A 20,881-nucleotide genomic window follows, 5' to 3' on the forward strand; every position below is an offset into this window, starting at 1 on the left:
TAGATGAGCAAGAAGGAAACCATTTCATTACATTAAAAAGGTAGTAGTAGTAGTAGTAGTAGTAGTAGTAAGGAAACCATTTCATTACATTAAAAAGGTGTTAGATTTGGGACTCAAAATTTTAATTAGATTTGAAAATACATTTTCTTAGTTTGAGGAGGAAAAATATAGTAGTAAGGAAACCATTTCATTACATTAAAAAGGTGTTAGATTTGGGACTCAAAATTTTAATTAGATTTGAAAATACATTTTCTTAGTTTGAGGAGGAAAAATATTCCTCGATAGATAGAGGAATAGTTTCTATATAGAATAGAACTTTGATTTGGTATTATTCTTAAATTGAATTGGAGTCTTAATTAGATTAAGATTGGAGTGACTAAAAAGTTATTTGGTTTTGTCCATAAAGAGGTTTGCCAATTGCTAAGGGTGGTTTTGCCTATTGATGAAGGGCATGCTCATTGCAATCCCATGGAGGAAAAAAATGTTTCGACTTAAGGTGAAAAAAAAACATAATCTAAGAGGGAGGAATTATAGCACATTATAGTTGAAAACACCCTTTATGGTGTATAAGATAGTTAAAGTAGTAAATATATGGATTATATTTAGAGGAAAATTAGAGAGAATAACTAATATTTTACTATGATCAGTTAATGATGTGAAGGTTCTTTGGGTGCAATTGAGATAATAGATAGATAGTTTTGATCTTGTGATAGATGGTTATATTTGATAGATAGTAGAAGATAGCATGTCTGTGAATATAACCCTATATAAAAATGGTGAAAGTGAACCACGTAAATATTATATTTTGTGTGTTTATTTTTTTTTTGGTCGTTTACATGTTTTCACAGTACTCGATAATTACTCTAATAACACTTATTGTGAAAATTACACCCAATAAATTAGAGAAATGTCAGCCTACTTAACCAACAAATCCACTAATAAAAAAATAATTAGGATCACTAATAATTTTTTCAACCCTTACAAATAAATCACTCACAAATTCTCTACTGCGCTGTGGCCAAATACCAGCACTCACAAACATGGGGGCTCCTCGACACATGCTCTACCAAAATTAACAATTAAATAAGGCCACTGCTAGGCCACGTGATATAAGTCCAAAGTTGGATTTTCAAAACCTTTCCATGATTTTAAATTTGGACTTCTTAACCACCGAAATTCTTTATTTTTTTTTTAATTTAATTATAACTAAACTTCCTTTTTAAATATTAATTTCTAATCCTAGTTGACTTAGGAACTCTATAAAAAAGAAACCTCTATTCCTCGTCCAATCGGGAATGGGAATATAGTAGCAGCACAACACATATAAGGAGAACTTTCATGATTCATTCTATTCATTTTTCTTCTACTTTTCATCAGGAACTAAGCAATCACTACAAGATGGGGATTAGGCAAGTTTGGGCGTATAATCTCATGGAAGAACTGCAAAAAATGGATGCGGCATTGCACCACCACAAGGTGGTTTCCATGGACTCGGAGTTCCCTGGATTTCTTCGGAAAACCCCTCGACGGTCTGATGAGTTATCGGCATTCGCTGATATGAAGTTCAACGTTGATAACATGAAAATTATCCAACTGGGTATTACACTTTCCGATGAGAATGGAATTATCGCCGGAACTTCGGAGTTTAATTTCAAGTTCTTGATAGAAACGGAGGTTTTTTATGATCCCAAGTCCATTGAGTTTCTAAAGGAAAGTGGAATTGATTTTGAGGAGCTGAGGATTAATGGGATCGACCAGCTGTTTTTCTCAAACATGTTTACTCATGTTTTAAGCAGACATAGAGACTTGAAGTGGCTAACTTTTCATGGGCTATATGACTTGGCCTACATGGGGAAGCTGGTTACCAAGAAACCACTGCCTGTGTCTATGTTGGATTTCTCTGAGATTATTGCCACGGCATTTGGGTGCTGTGTGTTGGATGTCAAGTACATGGCACGATTCTACGATGACCTGCACAGGGGTGGGAAAAATTACCCAGAGAGGGTTATGGAAAAAAATATTTACCAAAAGGGGTTATATTAAACTTATTTACCAAAAGGGGTGAGAAGTGCTGAGGTGGCGTAGACTCACAGATAGACTCTAGTATAAGCAGTGACCAAGGACTAAACTGACAAAAAAACTTACAAGGACCGAAACAGAAAAAAAAAACTTTGAAGGACTGAAATGAAAAAAAAAATAGCAGGCAGTGGGCGCTACCCAAGGTAGCGACCAGCTGCCAAATTCCCTCCTTCGGTCAGTGCGTGTGGACTAGACTAAAAAGTAATTAATTTTGGATTGAAATGTAATTAATTTTGGCCTGAAATGAAAAAAAAATCAGAACGTGTAGGATGATGTGGCAGCAGTACCAACCAGCTGCCAAATTTTCTTAGTCCCATTTGGACTGAAATGAAAAAAAACTATGACATTGGACTGAAATGCAACTTTGTAGGACTGAAAATTAAAAAAAAAAAGTGTGGCAGCAGGATGCTACCTTAGGTAGCGACCAGCTGCCACAGTCCACTCCCCTGTCTTGTGTTGTCAACTGGCTATTTGACCCGATTCCCCTCTCTTTTGTGCCAAGACTGTGTGAAATTATTAGATTTTGTACAGACTCCCCTCTCTTTTGTGCCAAGACTGTGTGAAATTATTAGATTTTGTACAGACGGAAATATAAATAGAAACAAACCTCTCTAATTCTCTCATTTTATCTTCAGGAAAAAAATTTTCTTTGTGTTCTCTCTCTCTAATTTGCTGTAGGGAATTTAGGAGAAAATTTTATATAACTTCATTATTCTATTGTGTGTCTATAGCTATAGATAAAAAAAAGGTAAGAAAATTATTTGGTATTATTTTGGGATAAATTTTAATAACTATCCTTGAACTTATATGGTTGTAACACTACAGTCCTTAAACTTTAAAACGTAACATAAAACTCCCTAAACTTTTAAATTTTGCACAGTAAAATCCCTCAAACTTTCAATTACTGATTTTTCAGTTGAAAACTGATATGAACAGCTCCCTCATGGCTCTTAGTCAACATTTCTCTTCCTCTTTTATTCAAATTGTAAAATTATTCTCTCTGCATCGGAAAAATCATTCTGTTTTACAGTGAGAAAATGATTCAATTTACACATAAATTGAGAGAGAAAAGAGAAATATTGATTAAGCTCCACGCTAGAACTGGTCAGGTGAGCGTCTAACTGAAAAACCGACAATTAGAGGTTAGAGGGATTTTACTGTGTAAAATTTGAAAGTTGAAGGGGTTTTATGTTACATTTTTAAGTTGAAGGACTATAATGTTACACTAGATAAGTTCAGGGACGGTTGCCAAAATTTATCCATTATTTTTGTTATTATTCATGTTATGTAAACATGTTGATAATGTAAATTGCAATTTAAATTTTTTTTCATATACTAATAATATTTATCTCTCTCCCTCTCTTTGTGTGTCTCTCTCTCTATTTGTATATAGAGAAAGTCAAGTGCAAAATATTTTGAGGTAAATTTCCTTTTGAGGTAATTTTTTAATTATTGATGTGATATAAAAATTTTAAAATATAAATTGATGTTGTAAAATTTTTTTGAATAGTCTAATAATCTCTCTCTCTCTCTTTGCCTGTAGAGGAAGTAAGGTGTAGAGCATTTTCAGGCAATTTTTATTTTGAAATATTTTTTTTATTATTGATATGATATAAAATATTTAAAATAGAAATTCATGTAGTAGAATTTTTTTGAATGCTGTAACAGTCTCTCTCTCTCTTTCTCAATATTTCTTTCTCTCTCTCTTTCTCTCTTTCTGCCTGTAAAGAAAGTAAGGTGCAGAGCATTTTCATGTAATTTTTATTTTGAAATATTTTTTTCTATTATTGATGTGAGATAGGTTTCTAAAATACAAATTGATGTAGAATAAATTTTTTTAATAGTCTACCAATCTTTCTCTCTCTTTGCCGAAAGATACAGTATGTTTTATAATAGAATTTGAGTTAATTTTTTTATTATTGATGTGATATAAAAATTTTAAAATACAAATTGGTGTAGTAAAATTTATTTGTAACACTCTAACAATCTCTCTCTCTCTCTCTCTCTCTCTCTCTCTCTCTCTCCCCCCCCCCCCCCTCCCCCCTGTATAGGAAGTAAGGTTAAGAGTATTTTGAGGTAATTTTTATTTGGATACAAGTTTTGTTTATTACTATTCATATATGAAAATTTATATATAAATTGATGTAGAACATTTAAACATAGAAAATTATTTTTAGAGTTATAGATATATGGTGTGAGATTATATTATGAGTGGATACTAATTTTTTAAAAATTGGTAATATCATAGAGTTTATTAGATTGGAAGAGTAATAATATCATGGTTGTTATTAGATTAAAATGAATGTTTGTTCAATTTTATTTTTATTTTTTATAATAGAGGAAAGGTGAAGAAAATTAATGCATGAGTTTCAAATATTATAGTACATTTAAATAGAAAATATTTTTTGAGCGAGTTGTACATATATGGTGTTAGGTTAGTGGGTGGTGGTGGTGGTTGGTAATTTTTAACAAAATGGTAATATAATTGATATTATTACATTACAAGAGTAATATTTCAAAATGAATGTTTGTTTATTTTTTCCATGATAAAAGAGTAATAATAATAACAAAGTGTAAGTGATTAATAAGTCAAGTGTTAACCTTGATAGGAATGGAAGGACAACAAATACACAGTAGAAATTACCTCTAGCCAGGTCCATCAGATCCATCAATACTCAGACACCAAAGACTTCATTGATCAGAGTCTATATGGGAAGGTAAAATGCAGGAGGAAGTGTTGACCTGCAGAAGACATGCGGATGTTCTTCATCTGAATGCTCCTCCAGAATTGATCGTTCCTCATTTAAGGGATAGTGGTTTTATTGGAGTCTCTCGAATGAGTTTTTTTGCATTAGATTGGCATCTTATATCAGCTCTAGTTGAAAGATGGAGGCTTGAGACACACACATTTATGTTGTCGATAGAAGAGTGCACTATCACTCTAAAAGATATCGGCATAATTACTGGATTGCCTATAGATGATGATGCAGTAACTAGCAATTCAAGGTTAAATTGGCTATCTATTTGTGAACAACATCTAGGCATAAGGCCACCTCCAAATGTATTTAAAGGATGTAGACTATATATGTCATGGCTTATGGGACAATTTGAAGCCATTCCTGAAGGAGCGGATGAGGTCATTTTGCTTATACATGCATGGGCATATATACTGCATCTAATTGGAGGGTCGCTTTTCAATGATAAGTCCAATTCTCGTGTTAACTTAATATTCTCCCACTATTTGAGAACATGAGACAGGCTGGGCAATATAATTGGGGTTCTGCATGCCTTGCATATCTATGCAAGGAGCTTTGTCATAGAGTAGATCCTGAAAGTAAAGACATCTCTGGTACCCTTTTTATTTTACAGATTTGTGCATGGGAGAAAATTAAGATGATTGCTCCATCATTACTAGATCCAGCACCGCATGATGATGCTCCATTGGGTAGTAGGTACATATATTAATATTTCTTTTCATATATAATACAAAATTCAAATATATATAACTTATAAAATAAATTACTGGCTTACTTTACAGGTGGAGTAACATGCGACAGGTTACTCAGGTAACCACACATGTACTAATTCAAATGAGAGATAATATTGATAGAATGACAGATCATGATATAAGATACATCACAGCATATTTATACTAAATTATTTCTTAATGAAATATTATTTTCATTATTTTCATCTAACAACTAATTTTGTATTAGTTTATTATTTTCAGTTTATTTGGGAACCATACACCTAAAACGTACTAAACACTGTGCCTGAGTATTGCATGCAAGGAGAGGATGTGTGGCGGGCGATGGTGTCGCTAATATTGTAACAACCCCGTTTGCATAGCCTGGTAGATTTCACTGTTCCGGTGACCGGTGTCGGTCCGGACAATTAAGGAGATTAGAGCCACACTTAAGACAACTTGAGAAGCCATAAACACAAATAATTAGTAATGTTTAATTAGTTAACTATAAATAAGAAAAACAGAATATAAGAAGTTAAACGAGCCGAGAGTCACAGCGATGAGTGACCTCCTCGGGAACGACTGCGAAGTCGTTTTAAACTCAAATTTCGAACCGTAAAAAGTGACGCCGCGGTCCTTAGGACCCTTATGAACACAGTGAAAAAGAGAAAATCACAAAAAAGAACTGTTAAGTCAGTCAAATAATTAGGTCAGGGAGCCGGAAGAAATATGGAATTATTTGCAAACCGGGATGAACCGGCGAGGGGCAATTTGGTCAATTAACCCCAAGAGTTGACTCCTGACCTAACTGTCAAATAAAATCAGAGAAAAAAAAATTTCGGAATCAAGAATTAAATTAAAGAACTAATAGAAAAAAAAAAAAGAAGAAGAAGATAGAAAAGTCAAAGGTGATGACATCATGAATGATGTCAATAAGAAATTAATTAAGTTATTTATTAAATGGGATTTTGTGGTCTTCCATCAACTAAAATGAATTAAGAAAAGAAAAAAATTAACAACAAAAAGTCATCTTCATCTTCTCAAAAACGTCACTCTCTTCTCTCTCTCACAAAACCACCATGAAAGCTCATTTTTGAGCTTGAAAAACTAAAATCCAACCATACAAAATTGTCCTACCATAACTAGACCTTGTTTGGGCAACTAAGAAAGAAGATTCAAGGAAAGAAAGAAGAAAAATTTGAAGAAAAAGAGGAAGAAAATTCTGCTCAAGATATAGTACTATAAACTTCAATTTTTTTTTGTTTAATTAGTGTTAGTGTGGCATCAAAAGCTTGTAAATAAACTTGAAATGAAACAAACATGGGAGAAGGACTAAACTGAAATTTCGGCCAGCCTAAAGAGAGTATGTATTGCATGAATTTAATGGGTTTGAATGAGTTTAGGAACCCTACTTAGTTGATTGATTATAGTTTAAAGTTTTGAATTTAGTTAATTGCACAATTTAAGTGAATTAGGGTTTAGAGGCTAGGGTTTGTGAACCAAATTTTGGAGAAATGCATAAATGATGACCTTGGTCTATTGTGAGATGAAAAATGGTCAATAATGACCAAAAGAGATGTGTGGGAATTGTTGGAATGAAAATCAAATTCGTAGGTCAAATGGTCATGCTGCTGGCAGCATGACCAAACCCACTTTGAAGGACCAAACTCAAATTTTACAAGCCCAATTGATATGCCACCAATTGGAGATGAAACTAGACATAAAATAGCACAATTTTCATTAAGGAACCATGGCCAAAAACTGACTAAAACTTGGTGAACAAATTGACCAAAGTGAAATGAGAGCAGGCTGCCACTGCACCAAACTGACCAAATGAACAGTAATTTGGTCATAACTCGAGTTAGGAAGGTCAAAATGACCTGAAATTTTACCAGCAATTAGATATGATATAGACCTAAAACTTTCATGAAGAACACCAACCCAAATTAGGCCATTAACCTATTTAAATTATTGAGCAAAGTTGAGTTTCCAAACCTGTGATTCTGCAGAATTCTATTTGAGCAGTAATGTTTGAAGGGCTATAACTCTCTCTAGGAAACTCGGATTTAGGTGATTCTTGAATCGATGGAAACCTAAGACATAGTAGAACATTTCGTATGAAGAAAGTTAGACCAAATTATGAACTTAACTTGATCAAATTACTGAACAAAATTGGACCAAAAATCTGCTAGACCCAAAATACCAGTATGAATAGTGCACGTGAACAGTAAACTTATTTTATCTATAACTTGAGCTACAAAACTCCGATTGAGGTGATCCAAAAATGAGAATACACTTAAGACAATAAGGAACATTTTCTATGAAGAAAGTTTTGTCAAATTCCAACAGTAGATCGACCAATGGAACAGTGCAACTTTGGAGCACCAAAACCGAAAATTGGCAATTTTGCCAAAATGACCTAAGCTTTGAGAAAATGACCAAAACCAACAAGTTTAATGATCAAAATGTGGTATGTGGGTGAAGTTGGAGTTCCCACACCTATTAAGCCTTAGAAAGTCAACTATTTCACTTGAATAGTGCAGTGAATAGTAACCCGAAATACAAAATTTCAAGAACGTCGAAATTAACACGTTAGAGCTAGGTATAAGTGAAGTTAAATTTATTTTTGGATATATGTTAAATTATGGTACTGAAACACTATAAAATTTTGTGTTTCAGTGGAAAAGAATACCGGGACAGAACCCGAGGAGTCGAGTTAAGGCCAAAAGGCGACTCATTTGAGGTTTGTGCACAACATCTTCATGAAGTGAACGAAATATGTATTTTACTTGTGATTTGGAATTGTTGAGAGTTTATTTGTGACATTATTTATGATGTTTTGATTAAACTGTGAAAGTTATTGTGTATATTTGAAATAGCAATGTTTAGCAAATTGTTAAGATAAGTTTTGAAACCACAGTGTCATGACCATATATTTGAACACCTCACTAGCATGACTAGTGGGGGTAATTAGTTTCGAATTTCGATTCCTTCTCTGGAGAAGTGTTGAGGTGTGCCAGTAGAAGAGGATGTGAATGGATATCCATATATTTGAGCTAGCTAGCCTTGTGATATGATTTCTCTTTAGCCTCTGGCTATTGAGATTCTATTTGTTTCGAATGGCATGATCTAACTGTGGGTTTTATGAAATGTGTTTGATACTTTGAAATGAACTTGGTTTGCATTAAAATCTCATAATTCATGTTTTGTGTTTAATGCTCATGTTTAGTCAAATTTTTGAATAAATGTGATTTTATTTTTGCATAAAGATTATTTTAGTATGTTGTGTACCACTGAGTCCTAGCACTCAGCGATAGCTTCTATTGTTGTCGCAGATACAGAGACTAGAAGAGCAGCAGACTGAGCTGCTGAGGTGTGAGGAGCTATCATCTTGAAGTCTTCGGGTATAATTTATACCCTGCCTGTAAATATTTATTTTGATGTATGTATTGCATATAAAGGTATGGACATGTAAATGGGTCTTGAGCAGCTTGTACAAAATTTGTATGAAGTTTGTAATAAAATTTAGCTTGTATTTCTTTTGATGTGAATTTTGTAAGGATGTATATAAATTGTTTTGTCTCAAATGAAATGATTGTGGAATTGTTGAAATTGATAGAGTTTGATTGTGAAATTGAAATTGTGGTTGAGAAAAATTTTTAGAAGTGCTTTTTACAGGTATTTGAAGAATGGTTTTCTCAAAATACAGAGGAAACTCTGTCAAAATTTTTATAAAATTTGCGGAAAAATAAAATGGGACAAAATTTCCAACTAGCTTTTCACTTAAGTACATGTTTTAAATACTTATTAGAAATGCTCACCACTTACCAAAAGTAAGAAATTGTTTTAAAATCCCTTGTAGAGTGCTTAATGAGTTATCGGTAGGTGAAGTTCGGTAGTTCATTAAGTATTCTATAGGATCATGTTATGCCTTATAGAGGGGTAAGGTGTGACATGTTTTAGTGGTATCAGAGCAAATTTTTGAAGTATGTTTTAACATATAAATTTATGTCTTTCTTTGTTAAGTACAACTGCTCAATGTCCATAATTGTTACATATAGTGCATTACATCATGAATATGAACTAACGGAGGGAAATCTCCATGTGTTACTTGTTCAGGAGATACCCTAACTTCAGTCTGAAATGGAAGAAGGGGATCACTCAGTTGAGCAGTTTGTTGAAGCTGAGGCACAAGGGGAAGCCCCGGCTTTACCGAATGTCAGTGGATCCGTAGCACCAGCCCCGCAAATGCCACAATTTCTCGCACAAGCCGCACGCCAGATGGCGGCAATGTTTCAACAAATGGTCAGTATGCCTGCTCAAACTCCACCACAACCACCGTGGCACAACTATTGCCTCCATAAAGATGACAAGTTATTGAAGTATGGGGTCAGAGAATTTAAGGCAAAGTGGACCCTTTAGAGGCAGAGCAATAGCTTGAAAGAATGGACAGAGTATTTAAGAAGCTGCACTGCCAAGAAGAACTAAAGTTTGAGTACTCTGTGTCGCTACTGCAAGGGGATGCGTATGATTGGTGGAAGACCATCCCCCACAGCTTGGCTGAACCACCAGTGTTGACCTGGGATGACTTCATCAGAGAATTCGCATGTAAATACATCCCGGATGCATATGTTGACCGAAATTGCAAGAATTTTTGAGTCGAAACAAGGGAACCGATCGGTGGCAGAGTATGAGAGGAGTTCTCCACCGAGTCACTATGCGGGGAGTCTCCTTACTACCAGCAAGGCAAGGTGCAAGAGATTTGAGACCGGTTTGAAGCCCAGCATAAGGATACAAGTTGTGGGATTTCGACACAGCAACTTCTCAGAGCTTATGTCTCAAGCACTTGAACTAGAGAGAATTGAATCAGAAGCAACCCCAGTGAAAGAAAAATAAGAAAAAGCTGAGAAATCAGAAAAAGACAAGGGGGCAAAATCAGTTGAACAGAGTTCTAGTGCTACCGTTGGAAAGAGAAAGAAGTTTAGTGGACCCAGCAGGGGTCGAGGTGGAAGATTTGGTAGGGGCAGATTTTCCTGACAGAGACCCCCTAGGTCTGGTCAGCAGTCGAGTAGGGGTTCACATTCTGCCCGCCCCTGTGACACTTGTGGCAAGATTCATGGGGGGGAGTGCTACTGGGCCACTGGAGCCTGCTTTAACTGTGGTGGCAAGGGCCATATAGCTAAAGACTGTACTAGTGCTCCGAGATATAGTCCAGCTCCTACTACTGCCGAGGGATCTATTCAGAGTCCTGCTCTCAGAGGTTCACAGTCAGTTGGGAAAGGAAGAGGTAGAGGTAGAGGAGTCAGGACAAGGAAGTGCTTCAACCAGAATTTTTACAATAAGACAGCGAGAAGAGGCTGAGACTTCTGATGTGGTAGCTGGTACATTCTCTATCTCTGATCAAGAAGTATTTGTATTGTTTGATCCGGGTTCAACCCATTCATATGTTAGTGCTAGCATAGTCAGTTCACTTGCTGTTCCATGTGTGCAAATGGGTTTTGGAGTGCTAGTAACTAGTCCGTTATGACAAGAGGTCCGGGTCAACAGAATTTATAGAGACTGTCCTTTGGTGATCCAAGGACATGTTTTCCTGTCAGATTTGATTGAAATGGCCTTCAGAGAGTATGATATCATCTTGGGCATGGATTGGTTAGCCAGGCATCATGCCATGATTGGATCAGATCAAGACAGTCACTTTTGGTCTCCCTCTGTACGGTGATGTGGTAATACATGGGGAGAGGCATTTATTGCCATCAAACATCATTTCGGCTGCATTAGCCAGAAGAATGATCAGAAAGGGGTGTGAAGCATACTTGGCACATGTGATAGACACCCAAGTGGGGAGTCTAGCACTGAGGGACATCTCTACGGTATGTGACTTTTCGGATGTGTTTCCTGATGAATTGCCAGGATTACCTCCCGAAAGAGAGGTGCAGTTTGAGATTGATGTTATGCCTGGTGTAGACCCAATCTCCATAATGCCATATAGAATGGCACCTGCAGAATTAAAAGAGTTGAAAGTACAATTGCAAGAGTTGCTTGACAAGGGCTTTATCCGCCCTAGTGTGTCACCTTGGGGAGCGCCAGTATTGTTTGTAAAGAAGAAAGATGGCACTCTCCGGTTATGCATCGATTATCGGCAGTTGAATAAGGTGACAATAAAGAATAGATATCCATTACCCCGTATTGATGACTTGTTTGATCAGTTGAGGGATGCAGCTATGTTCTCCAAAATTGACCTGAGATCAGGTTATTATCAGCTGAAAGTACAAGAGCAGAGTATTCCTAAAACTGCCTTCAGAACCCGATATGGCCATTATGAATTCCTAGTCATGCCATTCGGGTTAACTAATGCTCCGGCTATTTTTATGGATCTGATGAACACTATCTTCAGACCATACCTCGACCAGTTTGTTGTGGTATTCATAGATGATATATTAGTCTATTCGAGGAATGCAGAAGAGCATGATAGACATCTGTGGATTGTACTACAGACTTTGAGAGAGAAACAGCTATATGCTAAATTGTCGAAGTGCGAATTTTGGCTGAAGGAGATATCCTTTTTGGGGCACATAGTATCAGCAGAGGGCATTAAAGTAGATCCAAGTAAGATTGAAGCTGTCCTTAATTGGAGGCCACCCAGAAATGTCACAGAGATTTGCAGTTTTCTGGGTTTAGCTGGATACTACCGTAGATTTGTGAAGGGATTCTCCATGTTGGCATCTCCATTGACCAAGCTACTTAGAAAAGATATAAAATTTCAGTGGACGGACAAATGCCAGCAAAGTTTTGATGAATTAAAGAGATGTTTGACTGAGGCTCCAGTCCTGACTTTACCTACTCTAGGTAAAGAATATACAGTATATAGTGATGCTTCTCACAACGGGTTAGGTTGTGTGTTGATGCAAGATCGAAATGTCATTGCCTATGCATCACGCCAGCTAAAACCGCATGAGAGGAATTATCCGACGCATGATTTGGAGCTTGCAGCTATCGTGTTTGCTCTTAAGATCTGGAGACACTATTTATATGGGGAAAAGTGTTACATCTATACAGATCATAAGAGTTTGAAGTATTTGGGCACCCAGAAAGAGCTGAATTTGAGACAGAGGAGATGGTTAGAGTTGATAAAAGACTATGATTGTCTGATAGACTATCAGCCAGGGAAAGCTAATGTTGTGGCTGACGCCCTAAGTCACAAGACTATGGCAAGTCTACGGGTTACTCCTTTGTCTTTGGTACATGAGTTAAGATCATTGCATGCCAGCTTAGAGATTAATGATGATGGGCAGACAGGAATTGCATGGCATGTACAGCCAGTTTTGATTGATCATATTAGAATGGTCGCTCGTAATGATCAAGTATCGTGGTTGATGGAAGAAGTCAGCAGGCAAGAAACCGTAATTCTCAATCGAGATGATACCATCACTACACCAGCGTAATATGTGTTCCCAATGATGTTGAATTGAGGAAGATCATTTTGAAGGAAGCACATGAGTCTCCTTTTGCCATGCACCCTGGTGGCACAAAAATGTATAGGGGGCTAAAGAAGCATTACTGGTGGATGGGTATGAAACGAGATGTGGCAGAGTTTGTATCCAAATGCCTAACTTATCAACAAGTAAAGGCAGAGCATCAAGTACCCACTGGGTTATTACATCCACTACCAGTGCCCGAATGGAAATGGGAAAGAATAACGATGGATTTTGTGATGGGACTTCCGAGGACACAGAAGAGTCATGATGCAGTATGGGTCATTGTCGACAGACTAACTAAGTCTGCTTATTTTCTACCAGTCCGGATGGATTATAGTTTGGAAAGATTGGCCAAGGTATACATTGATGAGATTGTGAGACTGCATGGAGTGCCAATATCCATCGTGTCAGACAGAAATCCTAGGTTCACTTCTAGATTCTGGGGTAGTCTTCAGAGAGCCCTAGGAACTAGATTGAACTTCGATCGCATTCCACCTACATGCATGCATGGCCAATCTGAGAGGGTAATTCAGATCTTGGAGGACATGCTACGGGCTTGTGTGATTGAGTTTGAGGGTAGTTGGGATATACACTTGCCTTTGATTGAGTTTGCTTACAATAACAGCTACCAATCAAGCATTGGAATGCCTCCATATGAAGCTTTGTATGGCAGAAAATGTAGAACCCCGTTGTGTTGGGATGACGTGGGTGAAAGAAAGATGATTGGACTCAAATCGTTCAAAGAAATCAAGAGAAAATCAAGGTGATTAGAGGTCAACTTAAGACTGCATCAGACCGTCAGAAGTCCTACATTGATTTGAAAAGAAGGGATATTCAGTATGCAGTGGGTGAGAAAGTTTTCCTCAAGGTTTCTCCTTGGAAGAGAATTATGAGATTCGGCAGAAAGGGGAAACTGAGTCCTCGTTTCATTGGGCCATATGAGGTTCTGGAAAGAGTGGGTCCTTTGGCATATCGGTTGGCACTACCTCCAGAGTTGGAGAAGATACATAATGTTTTCCATGTGTCTATGTTGAGGAGGTATCGATCAGACCCATCTCATGTACTACCAGTAGAGGAAATTGAAGTGAATCCAGACCTCACATATGAGGAAGAACCCATAAAGATTCTGGCTTATGAGGTGAAGCAGCTACGAAACAAGCAGATACCGTTGGTAAAAGTGCTGTGGAACCATCATTCGGGCCAGAGGCTACTTGGGAACGAGAAGAGGACATGAGGAGACAGACCCACACTGCTCGTGAGATTGATACTGTAAAATTTCGAGACGAAATTTATTTAATGGGGAGAATTGTAACAACCCCGCTTGCATAGCTCGGTAGATTTCATCGCTCCTTGACCTGTCGGTCCCACAATTAAGGAGATTAGAGCCACACTTAAGACAACTTGAGAAGCCATAAACACAAATAATTAGTAATGTTTAATTAGTTAACTATAAATAAGAAAAACAGAACATAAAAAGTTAAACGAGCCGAGAGTCACAGCGATGAGTGACCTCCTCGGGAACGACTGCGAAGTTATTTTAAACTCAAATTTCGAACCGTAAAAAGTGACACCGCGGTCCTTAGGACCCTTATGAACACAGTGAAAAAGAGAAAATCACGAAAAAAAACTGTTAAGTCATTCAAATAATTAGGTCAGGGAGCCGGAAGAAATATAGAATTATTTGCAAACCGGGATGAACCGGCGAGGGGCAATTTGGTCAATTGACCCCGAGAGCTTACTCCTGACCTAACTGTCAAATAAAATCGGAGAAAAGAAAATTTCGGAATCGAGAATTAAATTAAAAAACTAATAGAAAAAAAAAAGAAGAAGAAGATAGAAAAGTCAAAGGTGATGACATCATGAATGATGTCAATAAGAAATTAATTAAGTTATTTATTAAATGGGATTTTGTGGTCTTCCATCAACTAAAATAAATTAAGAAAAGAAAAAAATTAACAACAAAAAGTCATCTTCATCTTCTCAAAAACGTCACTCTCTTCTCTCTCTCACAAAACCACCATGAAAGCTCATTTTTGAGCTTGAAAAACTAAAATCCAACCATACAAATTTGTCCTACCATAACTAGACCTTGTTTGGGCAACTAAGAAAGAAGATTCAAGGAAAAGAAAGAAGAAAAATTTGAAGAAAAGGAGGAAGAAAATTCTGCTCAAGGTATAGTACTATAAACTTCAATTTTTTTTGTTTAATTAGTGTTAGTGTGGCATCAAAAGCTTGTAAATAAACTTGAAATGAAACAAACATGGGAGAAGGACTAAACTGAAATTTCGGCCAGCCTAAAGAGAGGATGGATTGTATGAATTTAATGGGTTTGAATGAGTTTAGGAACCCTACTTAGTTGATTGATTATAGTTTAAAGTTTTGAATTTAGTTAATTGCACAATTTAAGTGAATTAGGGTTTGGAGGCTAGGGTTTGTGAACCAAATTTTGGAGAAATGCATAAATGATGACCTTGGTCTATTGTGAGATGAAAAATGGTCAATAATGACTAAAAGAGATGTGTGGGAATTGTTGGAATGAAAATCAAATTCGTAGGTCAAATGGTCATGTCACGCAAGATGACCAAACCCACTTTGAAGGACCAAAACTCAAATTTTATAAGCCCAATTGATATGCCACCAATTGGAGATGAAAATAGACATAAAATAGCACAATTTTCATTAAGGAACCATGGCCAAAAACTGACTAAAACTTTGTGAACAAATTGACCAAAGTGAAATGAGAGCAGGCTGCCACTGCACTAAACTGACCAAATGAACAGTAATTTGGTCATAACTCGAGTTAGGAAGGTCAAAATGACCTGAAATTTTACCAGCAATTAGATATGATATAGACCTAAAACTTTCATGAAGAACACCAACCCAAATTAGGCCATTAACCCAAATTAGGCCATTAACCCATTTAAATTATTGAGCAAAGTTGAGTTTCCAAACCTGTGATTCTGCAGAATTCTATTTGAGCAGTAATGTTTGAAGGGCTATAACTCTCTCTAGGAAACTCGGATTTAGGTGATTCTTGAATCGATGGAAACCTAAGACATAGTAGAACATTTCGTATGAAGAAAGTTAGACCAAATTATGAACTTAACTTGATCAAATTACTGAACAAAGTTGGACCAAAAATCGCTGCACTCCAAAATACCAAGATGAGCGATTGCACGTGAACAGTAAACTTATTTTATCTATAACTTGAGCTACAAAACTCCGATTGAGGTGATCCAAAAATGAGAATACACTTAAGACAATAAGGAACATTTTCTATGAAGGAAGTTTTGTCAAATTCCAACAGTAAATCGACCAATGGAACAGTGGAACTTCGGAGCACCAAAACCGAAAATTGGCAATTTTGCCAAAATGACCTAAGCTTTGAGAAAATGACCAAAACCAACAAGTTTAATGATCAAAATGTGGTAGTTCCCACACCTATTAAGCCTTAGAAAGTCAACTATTTCACTTGAATAGTGCAGTGAATAGTAACCCGAAACAAAAAATTTCAAGAACGTCGAAATTAGCACGTTAGAGCTAGGTATAAGTGAAGTTAAATTTATTTTTGGATATATGTTAAATTATGGTACTGAAACACTATAAAATTGTGTGTTTCAGTGGAAAAGAATACCGGGACAGAACCCTAGGAGTCGAGTTAAGGCCAAAAGGCGACTCATTTGAGGTTTGTGCATAACATCTTCATGCTTTAAAATTCATTGATAAAGTGAACGAAATATGTATTTTACTTGTGATTTGGAATTATTGAGAGTTTATTTGTGACATTATTTATGATGTTTTGATTAAACTGTGAAAGTTATTGTGTATATTTGAAATAGCAATGTTTAGCAAATTGTTAAGATAAGTTTTGAAACCACAGTGTCATGACCATATATTTGAACACCTCACTAGCATGACTAGTGGGGGTAATTAGTTTCGAATTTTGATTCCTTCTCTGGAGAAGTGTTGAGGTGTGCCAGTAGAAGAGGATGTGAATGGATATCCATATATTTGAGCTAGCTAGCCTTGTGATATGATTTCTCTTTAGCCTCTGGCTATTGAGATTCTATTTGTTTCGAATGGCATGATCTAACTGTGGGTTTTATGAAATGTGTTTGATACTTTGAAATGAACTTGGTTTGCATTAAAATCTCATAATTCATGTTTTGTGTTTAATGCTCATGTTTAGTCAAATTTTTGAATAAATGTGATTTTATTTTTGCATAAAGATTATTTTAGTATGTTGTGTACCACCGAGTCCTAGTACTCAATGATAGCTTTATCATTGTCGCGCAGATACAGAGACTAAAAGAGCAGCAGACTGAGCTGCTGAGGTGTGAGGAGCTATCATCTTGAAGTCTTCAGGTATAATTTATACCCTGCCTGTAAATATTTATTTTGATGTATGTATTGCATATAAAGGTATGGACATGTAAATGGGTCTTGAGCAGCTTGTACAAAATTTGTATGAAGTTTGTAATAAAATTTAGTTTGTATTTCTTTTGATGTGAATTTTGTAAGGATGTATATAAATTGTTTTGTCTCAAATGAAATGATTGTGGAATTGTTGAAATTGATAGAGTTTGATTGTGAAATTGAAGTTGTGGTTGAGAAAAATTTTTAGAAGTGTTTTTTACAGGTATTTGAAGAACGATTTTCTCAAAATACAGAGGAAACTCTGTCAAAATTTTTATAAAATTTGCGAAAAAATAAAATGGGCCAAAATTTTCAACTAGCTTTTCACTTAAGTACATGTTTTAAATACTTATTAGAAATGCTCACTACTTACCAAAAGTAAGAAATTGTTTTAAAATCCCTTGTAGGGTGCTTAATGAGTTATCGGTAGGTGAAGTTCGGTAGTTCATTAAGTATTCTACGGGATCATGTTATGCCTTACAGAGGGGTAAGGTGTGACAAATATGCTTTCATATTGTTGAGTGGCACCAACCTGATAGGGTATTACGCCAATTTGGGTTACAACAGTCGATCCCTCAGCCCCCTCGTCAAACAGATGACCTGCATCAAATTTCTTTGCGACGAGGTGATGGTGACTGGGTATCATTTCATGCCCAATTTATTAATAGGTGGAATAGACGACACCAATTCATTGTCCTAGGTGAAGCTGCTGCGAGGCCACTGCACCATTCACAGTACATGGAGTGGTATCGTCGAGTGTCTAGACGATGGATCTCAGTAACAGGAGTTACTATAGGTTCTGTGGTAAAGTATCATTCCTACAATTTTTTATTAAATATTTATTTATTTATTACGTAATAAATTAAGTGTGCAAATTTGTTATATTAAATAATGTGTTTTACAAAAGGACGGTCTAGAAGAATTGCTGATTAAATTGGAAGACCCATCCCTATAAAATATTACATATAGCAAAAAATTGATCCTAAACATATTACGGGCCTTGGAGGAAGAGAAGCGTCTTATTAATCGACGATCACCATATCCAAATCTAGTCCCACCAGCGCATATTTTTGGGAGTTGTTAGAAGATCCATTGATTGCACAACTGCAGGAACAACAGAGAAGGCGTAAGGGTAGTCAAGGAAGACGAAGGGAGCCATAAAAAAAAATCACAAATTTAATGTTTTTCTCATATTTTGTGATTATCAAAATCTCAATTTTAAATATTTTATTATTAAATAAAAATCATTTTAAGCTGAACATAAAAAACAATGTCAGTGTTCATATTTTTGGTGATAGAAAGACCAAAATTTAAAAAAAAAGAAAAATAAACAAAAGGCTATTTTTAATAAATAAACATTAGGCATTATTGTGTGTAGTGGTATTTTTTTACAACATAATATTTAATGCTCACTAATAGTATTTTTTTTTTATTCAAATTCTTAACCACCATATTTTAATTATAACATAATATTTTATTTAACTATTAAACTTTAAAAATGTTTTACTACTACAAACATTATTTTTTTTAACATTAAATTTATAACTAAACATAATTTAAAAGAAAAAAACATACCTTAAATTTTTGACAATGAGAGCACACTGAAAGGGAGAGAAATTTTTTTTTTTAACTAACAATGAAAGGGAGAGAGTAGAATACTGAAGAGAATATTTATAGGGAGATATACTGGATCGAGCGCAGGAGGGAGGGGGGGCGGCGGGTGAGGAAGCCTAGCTGGGCGCTACTCAAGGTAGCGTCTAGCTACATGCTCCCTGTCATAAAAATTTTTCACTTTTTTTTATTACTTTATTTTTAACAAATAAGTCCACAAGAGAATATTTTTCTGTCAGAGTGGCAGTTAGTCTCAATTATAGGTAGAGTCCACTTGACAAATTCATCACTTATATTTTTCCATTTCAGCCATTGTAAATTTTTTTTTTTTTCACTTAGACTCTATTTATACTAGAGTCTAGCCGACCAAAAACTGCCCAAGATAAGACAACACATTCACGCCAATTTAAGTGAGAAGACTGAATAACAAGTCGCTACCTAAGGTAGCTTCCTGCTGCCACACATTTTTTTTTTTAAATTTCAGTCCACAAAGTTGCATTTCAGTCCAATATCATAATTTTTTTTTTCATTTCAGTCCAAGATGGAACAAGAGAAATTTGGCAGCTGGTTGGGTACTACTGCCATGTCCTTCTACACATTCTGAATTTTTTTTTTCATTTCAGTCCAAAATCAATTACATTTCAGTCCAAAATTAATTACATTTCAGTCTAAAATTCCTTATATGTCAGTCTAATCCACGCGCACTAACCGAGGGAGGGAATCTGGCAGTTTGTCGCTACCTCGGGTAGCGCTTACTGCCTACCAATTTTTTTTTTTCATTTTAGTTCTTCAAAGTTTTTTTTTTCATTTTGGTCCTTGTAATTTTTTTTTATCAGTTTAGTCCTTAGTCGCTGCTTATACTAGAGTCTATTTGTGAGTCTACGCCACCTCAGCACCTCTCACCCCCTTTTGATAAATAAGTTGAATACAACCCCCTTTTGGTAAATATTTTTTTTTTCATCACCCCCTCTGGGTAATTTTCTCACAGGGGTGAGCTTGGATTGGAGAAATTTGCTAAGATTCTGGGAGTCAAGCGAGTTGGAGGGTCTCATCAAGCAGGATCTGATAGTCTATTAATAGCTGGCGTGTTTGCCAGGATGAAGATGATTTATGGGATACAGGAATCTAGATTTGTGAGGTTCTTGTATGGCGCCACCACTAGGATTTGCGAACTAGTGCGTACACAAGTCCTTCCTACGTTGCCTCGCTACTGTCAACCAGGGAATCCTCGGCTATGTCAAGTGCTTCCAGCTTCTCGCTATTGTCAGCCAATGATTCATGGAGTCTTCCTTCATCCACCTATCATTCAGCATCAGTATAGAGTTCTGTAGATTCCTTGCACAAGGATGTGGTCTTTTCTTTAAGTAACTATATGTTATTTAGGATTTTATTGTAGTTTTCTTTTATATATTTTTATCATAGCACATATATAATTGAAATACTTATAAGCACAATCAATAAAAATTCTTATCAAGTAATCAATTTAACATATTAGCATGTGCAAATACCGAGAAAATTTAATCAGTTTTCTAGTATTCTCTTGATAATTTCTTAAATTTTATTTTATTTAATGGAATTTTATAGAGGATCACGTCACAAGGTATTGGCATATGTTAAATTAAATAGAAAACATGTATTAGAGTTCAAATCTCCACATCCTCTGTATCAAAAGTGTAATGGGAAGATGATGAACTCCCAATCTCTTTTTTAAACGTAAAATGGTAAGTTCTAATGAACCAAAAGCTAATTACTAATCGCATAGCACTTCATCAAGTTAAACAAATGCGTAATATTCAATAATTTTCAAATATTCACAGTTACAGCAAGAATAGTA

At 35.8% G+C, this 20,881-nt stretch overlaps 1 pseudogene; it reads left to right on the plus strand.

Annotated features, from left to right (window-relative positions):
- Positions 1 to 1,398: 1,398 nt before the first annotated feature.
- Positions 1,399 to 20,322, plus strand: LOC131174660 (putative CCR4-associated factor 1 homolog 8; annotated as a pseudogene).
- Positions 20,323 to 20,881: the final 559 nt, after the last annotated feature.

This window comes from Hevea brasiliensis, chromosome 16 (genome assembly GCF_030052815.1).
Source record: "Hevea brasiliensis isolate MT/VB/25A 57/8 chromosome 16, ASM3005281v1, whole genome shotgun sequence".
NCBI classification, from domain to species: Eukaryota; Viridiplantae; Streptophyta; class Magnoliopsida; order Malpighiales; family Euphorbiaceae; genus Hevea; species Hevea brasiliensis.